Source organism: Hyla sarda, chromosome 7 (assembly GCF_029499605.1).
Source record: "Hyla sarda isolate aHylSar1 chromosome 7, aHylSar1.hap1, whole genome shotgun sequence".
In the NCBI taxonomy this organism is placed as follows: Eukaryota; Metazoa; Chordata; class Amphibia; order Anura; family Hylidae; genus Hyla; species Hyla sarda.
The window spans coordinates 176,855,689-176,871,209 of record NC_079195.1 but is presented as its reverse complement, the minus strand read 5'-3'; the positions used below and the strand labels follow the sequence as shown (position 1 = coordinate 176,871,209).

The 15,521-nt window shown below is 41.6% G+C and overlaps 1 protein-coding gene and 1 long non-coding RNA gene across 4 annotated transcripts in view; one reads left to right on the top strand and one right to left on the bottom strand.

The window, feature by feature from the left end:
• The window catches only part of LOC130282766 (uncharacterized), a 36,138-nt gene extending 23,359 nt beyond the window's left edge, over positions 1-12,779 (top strand). Inside the window, exons 2-3 of the long non-coding RNA XR_008846524.1 lie at positions 7,530-7,584; positions 12,462-12,779. This is a non-coding gene — a long non-coding RNA (uncharacterized LOC130282766). The remainder of the gene's footprint in view (positions 1-7,529; positions 7,585-12,461) is intronic.
• The window catches only part of LOC130282764 (proto-oncogene tyrosine-protein kinase receptor Ret-like), a 597,601-nt gene that overhangs the window by 444,326 nt on the left and 137,754 nt on the right, over positions 1-15,521 (bottom strand). The gene's annotated exons all lie outside the window — the stretch shown is intronic.

Here is a 15,521-nt window from a genome sequence, read left to right as displayed (position 1 = left end):
CCCGGGGCAGAATTTATCCTCTCTCTGCCCCAGAGACTCTTGCCATGTCTGAATACGTCCAGGAGAATCTAAAAAAGGGCTTTATCCGTAAATCCTCCTCTCCTGCCGGAGCCGGATTTTTCTTTGTGTCCAAAAAAGATGGCTCCCTACGTCCTTGCATTGACTACCGCGGTCTTAATAAAATCACGGTTAAGAACCGCTACCCCTTACCCCTCATCTCTGAACTCTTTGATCGCCTCCAAGGTGCCCACATCTTTACTAAATTGGACTTAAGAGGCGCCTATAACCTCATCCGCATCAGAGAGGGGGATGAGTGGAAAACGGCATTTAACACCAGAGATGGACACTTTGAGTATCTGGTCATGCCCTTTGGCCTGTGCAACGCCCCTGCCGTCTTCCAAGACTTTGTCAATGAAATTTTTCGTGATCTGTTATACTCCTGTGTTGTTGTATATCTGGACGATATCCTAATTTTTTCTGCCAATCTAGAAGAACACCGCCAGCATGTCCGTATGGTTCTTCAGAGACTTCGTGACAATCAACTCTATGCCAAAATTGAGAAATGTCTGTTTGAATGCCAATCTCTTCCTTTTTTAGGATATTTGGTCTCTGGCCAGGGACTACAGATGGATCCAGACAAACTCTCTGCCGTCTTAGATTGGCCACGCCCCTCCGGACTCCGTGCTATCCAACGCTTTTTGGGGTTCGCCAATTATTACAGGCAATTTATTCCACATTTTTCTACCATTGTGGCTCCTATCGTGGCTTTAACCAAAAAAAATGCTGATCCCAAGTCCTGGCCTCCTCAAGCAGAAGACGCCTTTAAACGACTCAAGTCTGCCTTTTCTTCGGCTCCCGTCCTCTCCAGACCTGACCCTTCCAAACCCTTCCTATTGGAGGTTGATGCCTCCTCAGTGGGAGCTGGAGCTGTTCTTCTACAAAAAAATTCCTCCGGGCATGCTGTCACTTGTGGTTTTTTCTCTAGGACCTTCTCTCCAGCGGAGAGGAACTACTCCATCGGGGATCGAGAGCTTCTAGCCATTAAATTAGCACTTGAGGAATGGAGGCATCTGCTGGAGGGATCAAGTTTTCCTGTTATTATCTACACCGACCACAAGAACCTCTCCTACCTCCAGTCTGCCCAACGGCTGAATCCTCGCCAGGCCCGGTGGTCTCTGTTCTTTGCCCGATTTAATTTTGAGATTCACTTTCGTCCTGCCGATAAGAACATTAGGGCCGATGCTCTCTCTCGTTCCTCGGATGCCTCAGAAGTTGAACTCTCTCCGCAACACATCATTCCACCTGACTGCCTGATCTCCACTTCTCCTGCCTCCATCAGGCAGACTCCTCCAGGAAAGACCTTTGTTTCTCCACGCCAACGCCTCGGAATCCTCAAATGGGGTCACTCCTCCCATCTCGCAGGTCATGCGGGCATCAAGAAATCTGTGCAACTCATCTCCCGCTTCTATTGGTGGCCGACTCTGGAGACGGATGTTGTGGACTTTGTGCGAGCCTGCACTATCTGTGCCCGGGATAAGACTCCTCGCCAGAAGCCCGCTGGTTTTCTTCATCCTCTGCCTGTCCCCGAACAGCCTTGGTCTCTGATTGGTATGGATTTTATTACTGATTTACCCCCTTCCCGTGGCAACACTGTTATTTGGGTGGTCGTTGATCGATTCTCCAAAATGGCACATTTCATCCCTCTTCCTGGTCTTCCTTCTGCGCCTCAGTTGGCTAAACAATTTTTTGTACACATTTTCGTCTTCACGGGTTGCCTACGCAGATTGTCTCGGATAGAGGCGTCCAATTCGTGTCTAAATTCTGGAGGGCTCTCTGTAAACAACTCAAGATTAAATTAAATTTTTCTTCTGCATATCATCCCCAGTCCAATGGACAAGTAGAAAGAATTAACCAGATCTTGGGTGATTATTTGCGACATTTTGTTTCCTCCCGCCAGGATGACTGGGCAGATCTCCTCCCATGGGCCGAATTCTCGTATAACTTCAGGGTCTCTGAATCTTCCTCCAAATCCCCATTTTTCGTGGTGTACGGCCGTCACCCTCTTCCCCCCCTCCCTACTCCCTTGCCCTCTGGTCTGCCCGCTGTGGATGAAATTTCTCGTGACCTTTCCATCATATGGAGAGAGACCCAAAATTCTCTCTTACAGGCTTCATCACGCATGAAGAAGTTCGCGGATAAGAAAAGAAGAGCTCCTCCCGTTTTTTCCCCTGGAGACAAGGTATGGCTCTCCGCTAAATATGTCCGCTTCCGTGTCCCTAGCTACAAGTTGGGACCACGCTATCTTGGTCCTTTCAAAATTTTGTGTCAAATTAATCCTGTCTCTTATAAACTTCTTCTTCCTCCTTCTCTTCGTATCCCTAATGCCTTTCACGTCTCTCTTCTCAAACCACTCATCCTCAACCGTTTTTCTCCCAAATCTGTTCCTCCCACTCCTGTTTCCGGCTCCTCGGACATCTTCTCTGTCAAAGAGATCTTGGCTTCCAAAAAGGTCAGAGGGAAAACTTTTTTTTTAGTGGACTGGGAGGGTTGTGGTCCTGAAGAGAGATCCTGGGAACCTGAGGACAACATCCTAGACAAAAGTCTGCTCCTCAGGTTCTCAGGCTCTAAGAAGAGGGGGAGACCCAAGGGGGGGGGGTACTGTTACGCCGAGCGCTCCGGGTCCCCGCTCCTCCCCGGAGCGCTCGCTTCACTCTCCCTGCTGCAGCGCCCCGGTCACATCCTCTGATCCGGGGCGCTGCGATGCGCACCCCGACTCCCGTACCTGACTCGCTCTCCGTCTGTTCTGTCCCGGCGCGCGCGGCCCCGCTCCCTAGGGCGCGCGCGCGCCGGGTCTCTGCGATTTAAAGGGCCACTGCGCCGCTGATTGGCGCAGTGGTTCCAATTAGTGTGTTCACCTGTGCACTTCCCTATATCACCTCACTTCCCCTGCACTCCCTTGCCGGATCTTGTTGCCATTGTGCCAGTGAAAGCGTTCCTTGTGTGTTCCTAGCCTGTGTTCCAGACCTTCTGCCGTTGCCCCTGACTACGATCCTTGCTGCCTGCCCCGACCTTCTGCTACGTCCGACCTTGCTTCTGCCTACTCCCTTGTACCGCGCCTATCTTCAGCAGCCAGAGAGGTGAGCCGTTGCTAGTGGATACGACCTGGTCACTACCGCCGCAGCAAGACCATCCCGCTTTGCGGCGGGCTCTGGTGAAAACCAGTAGTGGCTTAGAACCGGTCCACTAGCACGGTCCACGCCAATCCCTCTCTGGCACAGAGGATCCACTACCTGCCAGCCGGCATCGTGACAGTGGGCAATGTCAGGAACAAATAAAGGGTCATTAATGTGAAAATGCTCATAATACATCAAACCAGAGGAGAAAAAAATAACACCAGAAGACAGACCAGGGGTCAAAACAAGGAGGCGGACCTGTAAGTACCAGGCAACAATTCTGAAGGAGGAAGACACAGGCAAAGTCCAAGGGCAATGGTCAAGGTAGGCGTCACAGTCTGGGTAAAACAAAAGGGATCTAGCTCAAAAGGATGGTCTTTATACATAGCCAAGGGTGTCCAAATGGATTTTCAGGGAGAAAGCTTCCACCTGCAGACATCCTTAGAGTTACAGACATGTGACCTGGAACACCTGTACTACAGTTCCCTTTAGGCTATTTGGTAGCTCAGAGATAGACTACTGCAGCTCAGGCTCTTTAAGTTTTCCCCTTAAAAATCTGGCAGAGCACTCCTGAATTGCTCTGCCCAGTCATACAGAGAACTGTACAGATGTAGAATAACAGCAGCACAGTCCTCTGCACCTCCTCCGCACTTATTTCTAAGACTAATGAAGTGAGACAGCAAGAAGTTGACCATCAGTGTTTAACCTTCTGTTGTAGACAGGACAGAATGGAGCCTGGAGAGGTGAGTAACCCAATGGACTTCAGCTACGCAGCATTTAAATTTCCACTGCTCTCCTTTAGGGTTCTTAGAATTAAAGGGTCGCTATAAGGTCAAAAGTTTTTTGAATTGGCACAGACACTTTAAGATTCTGATTGCAGTCAGAATTAAATTCAGGGCCTGAATTTATATAGGGATCTGGTCTGGGGTCTGAAATAATTAAGGAGTTGGTCTTGAGGGCTGAAATAATTTAGGAGTTGGTCTTGGGGTCGGAAATAATTTAGGAGTTGGTCTTGGGTCTGAGTTAATTTAAGGATCTTGAGAGAAATGTATCAAAACCTGTCCAGAGGAAAAGTTGTTGAGTTGCACATAGCAACCAATCAGCTCGCTTCTTTCATTTTTTTTTTAAAGACCTCAGGAAAATGAAAGAAGCAATCTGATTGGTTGCTATTGGCAACTCAGCAATTTTTCCTCTGGACAGTGTTTGATAAATCCCCACCCCCCCCCCCCCCCCCCCACTTGAGTCTAAATTTATTTAGGGGTCTGGTCTAGGTTCCGAAGTAAGGGGGTTATCACAGTATTAAATGTACCTCCAATTCAGAAGATGGGGGATAAATATTTGATCAGTTGGGGTTCTGACTGCTGGTTGCTTTGTCCTCCCAGGTGAATGGAGCAGCAACGCACGTGTTCCCCCACCATCTTGTTCCTTCTCTGTGGGGCTTCTAAAGCTAGCAGCTATGGAATGGAACGGAGGCCAAGTGCTGTTCTCATGTTGGGCAAAGGTCCAAACAGGACATCCATGGATCAAATACCTATCCCATTACCTATGGATAGGGAAAATGTTCTAGAAAATCTCCTTTAATTAAGTAGTCTTTACTGGATCTGAATTAACATTAGGGTCTAAATGTATTTTGATGTCTGATGTAGGGTCTAAATTTATGGCTGCATATTTGAAGGGACAAACACATGTAGTCAGCATATTCAGTAGTGTTTTACAAATCACTCTGGGCTGAATGGTTAAGAAAAGGAAAGAGAACATTTATGATCCATGAACATGGTACCTTAAAGTTACTAGATTTATAGAGGACCTGTCATATCTTCTGATTAGTCCATTTGGGAAAATACTTTTAGGCCTTTTGAGGTAACATTTCTGGAGCAACTTTTCTCAAAACCTTGTGCTGTGTCATTCCTGTTATTTTTCCTTGACATGTATGGATAAGGCCTGGGCTATTTTAACTATAGAGCTACAGGTTTAGTACAAAGCAATACATTGCAATCTTGTGGACTGCAGCTGTGATTTTATCAAAAAGACTGATACTGTTAACGTTTTATTGAACACTGTCATTTTGTTGGTAAACAGACCTTTGACATGGGGAACAGTGATACCTATATGTTGATTTATTGATGCAAGCAGAACAAGGGCTTCTTGTTTACACCAGAATTAAAGGGAATCTGTCCGCTCCACATCATGTTCAGAGTGCATGTGCCTAAGAGGGTGTGCTGAATTACAGCATACTAAATGCATTCAGGCAGCTTCAAATGCTAAATGGATCAGGGATAAAATCCTTTTTGTTTCCTTGATGTAAAATTAACTATTTTTACAAAAATTACACAAATCCAAGCTGATAATAATAATAATAATTAATAATACATAGTATCACTAATTCATCATCTCTAATGCCTATTTTAAACTGTTAGCCATCTTCCTTCTCTTATAGCTTTATTATACTACCTTAGCCTGTACCCATAGGAAATTTAATTACAGAGCTGATGAGTATTTATCTGTAAATACAACCATCTGGGCGGTTTTATGATGGTTATATGTGAGGAAATTGCATGCACTGTAATATGTCACAGTAAGTAAAGACAACAGGTGTAAAGGCTATACAGTCGGGAGCTTAGTAAGTAGCAGTAGGTTGGTATGTAAACAAATTTATGCATATTGTGATGACTTGCTCTTACAAATAGGTGCGGTTGCAGTATAGAGGCAAGGAAACAATACTTTTCAAATCAAAGTTCAGTGTTTTATTCACACTTGGCACACAGCAAACAGTCTTTAAATGCAGAACAAAGGGAAAACATAACAAAAGTCCACCTGTAATCCTTAGGTGTTTGTTCACACCGGAGTCTTTGCCGTGCAGCATCGAGCAAGTCTTTTCCAGGCCTCCAGGCAGACTGTTCATCAGCTTCAAACCTTGGAGCAAACACAAGGAGGAACTCCACATTCAGCTCTCTCTGGCAGTGTGAGCTGCAACTAGCAAATCCCCCTCAGCTGGTGAACAGGCTGCCTTTAAGGCCAACAAAAGGCGGCCTGGATTGTGGGGAATGACGTCCCAGATTGGCCTTCCGGTTCTTACATATCGCCCATCCACGATGATGCCTTTCACCTTTTCACACTATATAGACTTATAAGGCTGGGCTCACACACAGTATTTTGGACAGCATTTTTAGCCAAAAGGAGGAATACATCCAAAACACAGAATGAAGTACAAATTTTTTTAGCTAAACATATTAACCAAAATACTGTGTGTTTACTATGTGCCCAAGGGTTATACAGCTTTTTAAATTGATGGCCAAAACAATATAGGACAGGAGGGGGATGACTTTTAGAATCCCCACCAATCAGATGTCTGAAGGGGCTATGGTACATTTAGGAGTGTTGCATCTTCTTCAATGTTTACATGCATTTCAAGGGGTACTCCGGTGGAAAAAAAAGTTCTTTTTTTTTTTTTTTTTTCATTAACTGATGCCAGAAAGTTAAACAGATTTGCAAATTACTTCTATTTAAAAAGCTTAATCCTTCCAGTACTTATCAGCTGCTGTTGCTCCACAAGAAGTTGTGTTTCTTTATGGAATTCTTTTCAGTCTGACCACAGTGCTCTCTGCTGACACCTCTGTCCATGTCAGGAACTGTCCAGAGTACAGGCAAATCCCCATAGCAAAACTCTCCTACTCTGGACATTTCCAGATACGGACAGAGATGTCAGCAGAGAGCACTGTGGTCAGACTGAAAAGAACTCCAGAAAGAAATATAACTTCCTCTGGAGCATACAGCAGCTGATAAGTACTGGAAGGATTAAGATTTTTATATAGGTGTATTTTACAAATCTGTTTAACTTTGTGGCACCAGTTGATTTTAAAAATGTTGTTTTCCACTGGAGTACCCCTTTAATGCTTCATATATGCTACAGTTTTCATTGGCAGTAGTGCAAGGCAGTGCAGCATTGTATAGTTCACCTGATAGTATAATTTTCACATCACATGCAAAATTTGCTGATATTGTACTTATAAGGCTGGGTTCACACACTGTATTTTGTTCAGTATTCTGGTCAGTATTTAGCCAAAACCGGGAGTGGGTACTAGAGACAGAAGAGGTGTTAATATTTCAATTATAGTTTTCCTCTGTGATGGTTCCACTCCTGGTTTTGGATAAAAATACTGTTCAAAATACTGACAAAAATACTATGTGAGAACATAGGCTTCTGGTGCAAAAACATTCTTTCCATAGGTCTTTATTAAAAGTTTTGCTTAGTAAAGCCTTTACAGGTTGCGGTGTGACACTGTTTTCTCTCTATACTAGTAAAAAAAAACATGTGATTCTCCTTTACAGAATGCCTTGTTTCTGCTCACCTCTTAGGCTTTGTGAGAAGTCCTCCAAGGAGTTCCTTCCTCCATGTCCACAATCTGAACTGGTATGTAACCCCCTCCCTGCTGCTATCCCTATCTCTGAGGGATCAGAAACACCATCTGACAGATGTATCCTTTTCTGATTAGCAGCTAAATGATAGGAAATTTTTAATGAAGATGATTCAGAAAGTTGCTTTATTTTGTATTTAAGAAACAAATAAACACTAAAGAAAATCAGTATAATGACTATAGCTTTTCAACCTAGTCAGTCTTGGTGCAAATTGCAAGTAATGTTCCTATTTTTCAGAAGGTAGGACATACCATACCTTTTTCAGAAGGTTACACATACATCTGTGGCATACATTTGCTGTTCTAATGAGAGATATTTCAGCAATATGCAATACAAAATAGAATGTCATCTTTTATTTACTTAAAACAAAATAGGGAGATAAAGTCCCCTGCAGAAATATCAATGAGCAGTCCAGTCATTATGTAGAGCTAGCAGTTCCATCCTCAATGACTGACTACAACACAAGACGGGAAATAGAAGAGACTACTTTACTGTATGTCCTGTTACAATACTGACAGAATTGTACAGGCTGGGAGCTGTCCGTTGCACAGTGCTGAAGAGTCCTTGTGCTCCTGAATAGCTCTTCAAGTTTTGTTTTTTTCAATGTTAAATAGGTCCTGGGCTATATAGAGACTGAAGCACAACACATTCATTTTAACTATTCAGCTACAGGTGCAGTCCAAAAGAATACACAGAGATGCAAATTTAACTCAATATTTAACAAAGTCTTTGGCAGTGTAACTGGCGGATTTTAGTGAATCCTTAAGTTGTGACCAATTTATATATTGTATAATTGGATTCATTTAATGTATAAAATTAAGTAAATGTTCCCAAATGTAAAGTTATACATATACAGTCAAGGCCGTAAATGTTGGCACCCCTGAAATTTTTCAAGAAAATGAAGTATTTCTCACAGGAAAGGATTACAGTAACACATGTTTTGCTATACACATGTTTATTCTTTTTGTGTGTATTGGAACTAAACCAAAAAAGGGAGGAAAAAAAAGCTAATTGGACATAATGTCACACCAAACTCCAAAAAAGTCTGGACAAAATTATTGGCAACCTTTCAAAATTGTGGATAAATAAGATTGTTTCACACATGTGATGTTCCTTTAAACTCAGCTGGGGCAAGTTACAGGTGTGGGCAATTTAAAACTCACACCTGAAAGCAGATAAAAAGGAGAGAAGTTCACTTAGTCTTTGCATTGTGTGTCTGTGTGTGCCACACTAAGCATGGACAACAGAAAGAGGAGAAGAGAACTGTCTGAGGACTTGAGAACCAAAATTGTGGAAAAATATCAACAATCTCAAGGTTACAAGTCTGTCTCCAGAGATCTAGATTTGCCTTTGTCCACAGTGCGCAACATTATCAAGAAGTTTGCAACCCATGGCACTGTAGCTAATCTCCCTGGGCATGGATGGAAGAGAAAAATTGAGGAAAAATGTCAATGCAGGATAGTCCAGATGGTGGATAAGCAGCCCCAAACAAGTTCCAAAGATACTGAAGCTGTCCTGCAGGGAGCATCAGTGTCAGCGTGAACTTTCCGTCAACATTTAAATGAAATGAAATGCTATGGCAGGAGACCCAGGAGGACCCCACTGCTGAGACAGAGACATATAAAAGCAAGACTACATTTTGCCAAAATGAACTTGAGTATGCCACAATCCTTCTGGGAAAATGTCTTGTGGACAGATGAGACCAAGATAGAGCTTTTTGGTAAAGCACACCCTTCTACTGTTTACAGAAAATGGAATGAGGCCTACAAAGAAAAGAACACAGTACCTACAGTGAAATTTGGTGGAGGTTCGATGATGTTTTGGGGTTGTTTTGCTACCTCTGGCATTTGGTGTCTTGAATGTGTACAAGGCATCATGAAAGATCTGAGGATTACCAATGGATTTTGGGTCGCACTGTACAGCCCAGTGTCAGAAAGCTGGGTTTGCGTTCAAGATCTTGGGTCTTCCAGCAGGACAATGACCCAAAACATTCGTCAAAAAACACCCAGAAATGGATGGCAACAAAGTGCTGGAGAGTTTTGAAGTGGCAGCAATGAGTCCAGATCTAAATCCCATTGGACACCTGTGGAGAGATCTTAAAATTGCTGTTGGGAAAAGACGCCCTTCCAATAAGAGAGACCTGGAGCAGTTTGCAAAGGAAGAGTGGTCCAACATTCCAGCTGAGAGGTGTAAGAAGCTTATTGATGGTTATATCGTGCAATTGATTTCAGTTATATTTTCCAAAGGGTGTGCAGCCAAATATTAATTTAAGGGTGCCAATAATATTGTCCAGCCCAATTTTGGAGTTTGGTGTGACATTAGGTCCAATGTGCTTTTTTTCCTACTTTTTTGGTTTAGTTCCAATACACACAAAGGGAATAAACATGTGTGTAGCAAAACGTGTTACTGCAATCCTTTTCTGTGAGAAACACTTCACTTTCTTGAAAAATTTCAGGGGTGCCGACATTTACGGCCATGACTGTATGATTCTGTTTCAAATGTCATGAAAATTTCATAACAAAAATTCTAAAGTTGTTAAGCTACTGAAGCTAAATTCACATGTATTTGTCCTTATGTTCTGTAAATACAATGGAAAATTATCCAGATGTATACTCTAAATGTATTCATAGAGTATCCACATACTGTGCAACAAGTATCCACCTTCTTTAATGTGAATTCAGGACATCAGGCCATACATCTAGGGAGCGGAATGAATGGGACAACATCCATTTCACAGCACAACGCTGCTTCTACTGGTCCTGAATTCAGAATAAAGAAAGTGGATATCTGTTGCACAGTATGTTAGTGCCGTTGTTATATCTAATTCTGCTTGTAGATCCTGACAACTGGGTTGCCACCGTAAGTAAGCACTGCATCCAGGACGAGAGTGTTGATGGCCAGGATGCATGGCAGCCATGCCCCTGAGTAGAGCTAGATAGCAAATAGCCACCACAGGGACCTAACCGAAGACTTGCTGTGGGGAAAGCTCCAGACAACTGGTGCAACTGCAGCCCCTCATTGTAGTATTCTGTGAGGTGGATTCCTCTGTTACCCACAGAGGCACATACATTTTGATCGGGCAGATGTTCCAGTGTGAGCTAACCTGGAGTGGTCTCCCAGGCAGTTTATACTCTAAATAGTAACAACATACACATAGTTCTCTCCAAGTTAAGTTGCTGTGTAAAAATGTTAAGTTGGTGTTTGTGGTATAATAAAGAACTATATTAAGGAGCCGTTGTTACTAGTCTACTATCTCGCTCCTGTCCACAGCATATTAGCCCGTATTATAGTATTATACATAGTGTTGCCTTTTGTGTAACTGCCTGAGATATTATTTGGTGGCATAACACCTGATGTTAAATAGGACAGTTGTTGACTGGTCACATAGGTAGATGTAGTCATTATTTTATGATGCTGAAACATGAAGATCCACTATTTTTAAACAGCAATTATAAGGTTAATGAGATAAGACTTTGCACGAATCACTGTGCAGGATCTTGTGCTGAACACATCATAAAATGTCACTGGGGAAGTGTTGTGATTCTTGCCCTAGAGCAGAGCAAGGCACTCGATTGAACATGACAAGGTACAGGTCATTTTCGGTCCTTAGCCTCCATGACATGCTTCTTTCCCGCTGGCCTTCTTAACAACGCTTCAAGCTCTTCTATAGCTGCCTTTTCACAAAGACACTTCTTATAAGGTATGAAAAGGTCACAGAATATGTGACAAGTCTTAACCACAGACCAGTAGTCCCCACTTTCCAAAATACAAATATAGCAGGATTTACCAATGTAGATATCATAGTGCCAGGTCAATTGCAACTACTAATTTTAATACGCTAATAAGTATAGATTTATATAGCCTGGTATCCAGCAATAAAAAGAAGTCAGCTCATTAGTTAAAGATTTCTTCGTTTGTAGACAGCCAAGCACTGTATTCGATTGTCTTTGGCAGTCTCTTAGACAATGAATGACGTGGCAGTGTGCATGTGTGACAACTGCTCCATTCGATGGGAGACTCAGGACCCCTCGAGATCTTTGGGGTTATCCTACACTTGTCCTATTCTGTGAAAGGGAAAAATTGTTGTTGGTGGGACAAGCTCTTAAATTTATGGAACCACACCTTACCATTATCAGAGTTAAGGATTCTGGGCAGCCACCATCTAAGCAGATGCACAGCACCTTCATTTTAAATTGTATTGTAAACTTTGTTCATTTCATGGTACAAACAGATTTTTATTAGGATCTAACTCTGGTTATTAGAGAATCAAATTAGGGGGAATACTGTCGATACCAATGGCAAATGATGCTAGTCTAAAAAAGTTTGGAGGTCTCCATATTAGTGGAATCTCTCCCCCAACATTATCTGAAAGAATTGTTCATTGATACTAGGTTGTCATTTAGCAACCTACTGTGAGTATTCAGTGCTGGCGCTTTAGAAGTCCTATTGACACCAAACATATATAAGTGGTGACCAAACACATCATTACTATCTATCACCCCCCCCCCCCCCCAGTGCTCTTAATATATCCTTTGCATCTGCATATATTCAAGTGTTCACATACCAGTACAACTCGCCACACACATTGACATCTATTCCTATTGGTCATTCAAACATCATGTGACCTTCCATTCACAAATCCCCACAACCACTATGCGATCGTTCATTCATAAATTCCCGCGATCGCTTATGCTACGCATTACTATACATAAGGCAGCATATTTTATATATTCAATTTATATATTCCACTCCAGCGATCTCATATATATTTGTCCCTGCTCAGTCATCCATAAACTCCTTTATTTTATCTTATACTAACAAATGTCTCTCTATTTTTACTTTGTATGTTTTATATATCCACATCCGGGAAAGCTGTGCCCCAGAGGTTCCAAGCCTCATTCCTGATCCCTTACAAGCCCGATATGTCAATCATCCTATTTGCGGATCAAGCCTCGTTGCAATGCAAAATCCACTTCCGTTTTTACGTGAAAATTTAAATTCCTCTAATCAATTCAATATATTTAATTTTAAGCTATAATTTATCCCATAGTATTGTATGTATTTTTATGTATTTTTACCTATAGAACCAATTGCATTTTATATCCTTCAATGCATATATGTGAATTTACCCGCCAAATTGTGGTGGGCTTTTTGAGTGTATATATACCTTGTTTGAACACTTCTTTGTTATGCCAATCTGAGGAAGGGTGTATACCCGAAATGCGTCATTGGATCAAATAAAACATTGTAATTTTTAAATACATCATCCTGTCTGATTCCATCTGGAGAATCTTTTTGCGCCTAAAGATGACCTCTTGCTACTGTTTTTTAACCTTTTCTATTGTGGGCGGACGCTAGACCGTAACCACCATCCCACGGCTTTGCATCTCCTCCAGGAATCCAGGGAACGTTTGCACCCATTGATTTGGGTTATATGCGCATATCTTTTGCCCTCCAGGTGAGCACAATACTATCTGTTCATTCTACCTAATATCTGGGATAATGCACTAGGCGCCTCATGTGGTCTTTCTTTTCTCTCTCTTTGTCCTATCTTATAGACTGAGATGTGCATGAGAACTTTTTTTTTTTTTGCTAAGAACTACTGGTAGAGGCCTAAAACTGAAGATTTCATCATGCCATACCATTATCATTATTAATTATTATTATTATTGGAAAAAAGAGAGAAATCACAGCAAGGGTACCCCAAAATGACTATGGTGCTTCTTGTTCTCTTACAACCCAACACCCCTTCCACTCCTAAACATCTGACTTAGTAAGGGACATTAGTATATAATCCCTTATAAGGGTTACATGGCTGCTGTTCCTAGAGTTTACAATCCTATTATCAAGAATGAGGGTCCATTATGGAGAAACTAGTAAAGTCTAACCTACTATACAAATGGTTATCTTTATAAATAACAGCAATGACCTCCACATATCACCATGAAAAATTTAATGCATTCAATGTGAAGCGACACATATTAAATTCAATCTAATCATCATATATCATTATATGTATCATCTCCAATACACTTATATGACATTCATTTTAATATCATGCATGTTTTGTATATTTATAGAAGGAATATTAATGGCTCCTAGTGTCACCTCTAGTCTCCACGAGTGATAAATGTTGTGTTTTATGAAAGACAAGCGACCTTTCAGCTGCACATTCATGTATAGTCATAAAATATACCACAAAGGGAGAAGATCATTGTGATCATGCAGGAAAGGCTTAACATTAGAACCTAAACAACAGCCTAAAGTAAGAAGCCAACAACTCATCTTTATATTAAAAAAAAAAAGTGACGTTATAATTAAAAAAAGATGCTACTGCCTCACATCAAACATTGGGGAGGGGGAGGGGGGAATGTATAAAAAATGTCTAATTCTTAGCCTGTATAGTATATTTGGTCAGTATTTGGTCTTCATTTGGAGATCATTTTTAGCCAAAACCAGCACTGGATCCAAAGAAAAAAAAGTGCAAACAATGAGTGCCAAATACGGATTAAAATGCTACATCAGAATCCAGCCACAGACAATGTTTACATAGTTTTTGCAACCAAAATAAACAAGAAGCAAAAAATATATATATTTCTCAACTGTTTATGGTTTGTGATGTGGTTTAGTCCACAACAACCAATCACAGCTCAGCTTTCATACTTGAATGAGCTCTGGTAAAATAAAACCTAGAGTAGAAATTGTACAAAGTGGAGACAGTAATAGAGACAGTAATAGATTACCGCTTCCAAATCTGGTGCTTCGGATCACATGAGGGTTATTGTTGTATGTTTTTTCGCAGGGTTTTTCCGTTTTTGCATTTTCATTTTTTCCTCATCCCCTTCTAAAAATCATAAAGCTATCAAATTTGCACATAAAATTCCATATGATGGCTTATTTTTTGCGCCACCAATTCTACTTTGCAGTGACATTAGTCATTTTACCCAAAAATCCACGGCGAAACGGAAAAAAAAATTAAAGATAAAATTGAAGATAAAATTTCATTTTGTAAATTTTGGGGGCTCCCGTTTCTACACAATGCAGTTTTTGGTAAAAATAACACTTTATCTTTATTCTGTAGGTCCATACGGTTAAAATGATACCCTATTTATATAGGTTGGATATTGTTGTACTTCGGAAAAAATCATAACTACATGCAGGAAAATGTTTATGTTAAAAATTCTCATCTTCTAACCCCTATAACTTTTTTATTTTTCCGCGTACTTGCCATTATGAGGACTCATTTTTTGCACCGTTTTCTTAATTAACAATATCATTTTATAGTTCAGACATTTCTGCATGTGGCGATACCACATATGTTTATTTTTATTTACACAGTTTTTTTTTTTTTTATGGGAAAAGGGGGGTGATTCAAACTTTTATTGGGGAAGGGGTTAAATGACCTTTGTTAACTTTTTTTTTCCACTTTTTTTTGCAGTGCTATAGCTCCCATAGGGACCTATTACACTGCACACACTGATCTCTTATGTTGATCCCTGCAAAGCCATAGCTTTGCATGGATCAGCAGGATAGGGACTCGATTGCTCAAGCCTGTAGCTCAGGCTTGGAGCAATCAAACCCAGATCGGACGCGGTGGAGAAAGGTAAGGGGACCTCCGTTCGCATCCTATCGTGATTTTATCGCGATGTCCCGATCAGCCCGACTGAGCTGCCGGGAAGCATTTACTTTCACTTTCAGATATGGCGGTCAACTTTGATCGCCGCGTCTGAAGGGTTAATAGCGCGCGGCACAACGATCAGTGCTGCGTGCTGTTAGCCCCGGGTCCCGGCTATAAATAGCAGCCAGGACTCACCCGGTGTGATGCGGGGTAACGGTGTGACCCCGTTTTAAACACCGGGACCGGGCGTTAAGATTTGTAAATTACTTCTATTAAAAAATATTAATCCTTCCGGTACTTATCTGCTGCTATAT